Source organism: Schistocerca serialis, chromosome 2 (genome assembly GCF_023864345.2).
Source record: "Schistocerca serialis cubense isolate TAMUIC-IGC-003099 chromosome 2, iqSchSeri2.2, whole genome shotgun sequence".
Classification (NCBI taxonomy): Eukaryota; Metazoa; Arthropoda; class Insecta; order Orthoptera; family Acrididae; genus Schistocerca; species Schistocerca serialis.
The window spans coordinates 67,263,168-67,265,443 of NC_064639.1; the positions used below are offsets into that span (position 1 = coordinate 67,263,168).

Sequence of the window (2,276 nt, forward strand, 5' to 3'; positions counted from 1 at the left end):
CAATCCGATTCTCAAATACGGCAGGGGTATCCAGGTTAGCGAAATAAATCAAATAAATTAAATTTTAATTTCACTCTGTCTCTGGAGTTAATTTCGATGGATATCGATACTGGTATTGTCCGCTGTCGGTACTGTAGGGACCCACATGAGCTGCCAGCCGCGTACAGTATCGAAACTCGGCGATCAGCACACAGATAACTGTCTGCGCAGGCCGTGAAATCAGATTATTTGTATGTCACTCAAATACAGATCATGGATTATCGCGTTGAGTAAATAAACAATCATTCAGCTGAAAAGAGAAAAAAATGCATACGGCACAGCCTCATAGAAACATGAAAAGTGAGTACATTTACTGACCTGCCATACAGACAATATTTATTTTAACAGTCTCCAGTACGGGAAATCATCTTAAATCACCTCGGCGTAGAAGGCGTACTGAGCGTGTCGTCACACAGCTCAAAACGAATCCATTAGATTTTCTGAAATCTAGATTAAAAGTGAGTGCGTCATCCGCAGTCACACCTAGAACCCTGCCCATCGCGGCCGTACTCTTAGCGGCTGAATTTTTAAATTTAGTGTAGTGTATAACTGTGACAGTCACACTATCAGATTATTGTCTATACATAGTCATTGACGGTAGTTTCGACAAAATTGTGCTTGGCCTTTTACGTGAGAATGTTACTCGAAGATTTGAAGCGCAACACCATATGTTCTTAGAGTAACTGCTTACTGGCGGTAAAATTGTTTCCTTATTTAAATGATCATTCTGGGGTCTGGACTGCTTTTACTATTCCTTTTCTTATAGTTTCGTGTTACGAGGAAACCTTCTGTTACGCTACACAGCGTTCGAATCAAAGGAAATGCCGTTTGCAGGTATACAGTTGTGGATACTGACGAGAAAGAAAGGAATCATTCTAGATATATAGCCCAAGTCTCATAGAAGCAAATCAAAAATATGTGCATTTTAGCCGGTTAACGCCCTGTAGATTATAAAGAATCGCTACACGCTATATATATATATATATGTGTGTGTGTGTGTGTGTGTGTGTGTGTGTGTGTGTGTGTGTGTGTGTGTGTGCGCTCGCGCGCGTCGTAAATTGTCCTCAGTATAACAGCCTCGGAACCAGTGTGTGGGCTGTAAATGGTGTGACGGGAAGAAGATTTGCCACTAACTAAAGGTACAGCAGGATGGGAGCAATTGTGAACAGTTTAGTGATAGGACAATTCTTATCAGAATCGACGGCAAAGCAAGTTCAACAGCAATACTTGAGCTATACATGCTGACATCACAAGCAGCATATGATATGACAGAAGACGTATATGAGCACTCCGTCATCAGGCCACAAGTGGCCCATCGGGACCATCCGATAGCCGAGTCATCCTCAGTTGAGGATGCGGATAAGAGCGGCGTGTGGTCAGCACACCGCTCTCCCGGTCGTTACGATGGTTTTCTTTGACCAGAGCCGCTAATGTTCGGTCGAGTAGCTCCTCAATTAGCATCACGAGCATGAGTGCACCCCGAAAAATGGCAACAGCACATGGCGGCCCGGATGGTGACCCATCCAAGTACAGGCGACGCCCGACAGCGCTTAACTGCGGTGATCTGATGGGAACCAGTGTATCCACTGCGGCAAGGCCGTTGCCAGACGTATATGAGGGTAGTGCGTAATTCAATGCGAAAAAATGTGAATGTCGTATAGCGTTGCCGGCTGGGAGATCCCGCAGTGTGGGTTCAGCCGCCTGTGCGAAAGGTTGCCATCCGCGTATACGGGGCCCTTTCCTTGCAGATACGTGAGAGATGTGACGTACATGTATTTGTGGAGTGCTGCTAAGTGTAGTGGATGCGTGTGTGGTGTAGCGTTATCTTTAAAATCGTATGGTGATGATGATGATGAGACAGGAAAGAGGGTGAAATGCAGTGCGAGTAGTAGTCCTCTCTTCTCGAATAGTACCAAAGAGACCGCCGAATTTGAGGTCCCCATCAGATGAACGGATCACCACCAACTGTGTCGCAGCTCTCACTTCATCAGACACAGAGGACAGGTTTGGAATTTAATCCACGACATTGGTGCAAAAGCTAGTGATCAGCAGTTCTGAGCCGCCACCTCTCCCCCACTTGCCAGCCAAATACTGGCAGCCAAAACTTTGTCGTCCACCAGGATTCGAACCGGATTATCATTCCCAGTCGATCACCACCGCAAAGGTGTGCGTTAGTGACTTTGGCTACTTTCTTGGTAGTTATTTTTTCTTATAGTTCACTTACTTTATTTCTGTGT

General features: G+C 45.4%; 1 pseudogene; it reads right to left on the reverse strand.

The window, feature by feature from the left end:
- Window positions 1-1,526: 1,526 nt before the first annotated feature.
- LOC126459708 (5S ribosomal RNA) lies at window positions 1,527-1,644 on the reverse strand (annotated as a pseudogene).
- Window positions 1,645-2,276: the final 632 nt, after the last annotated feature.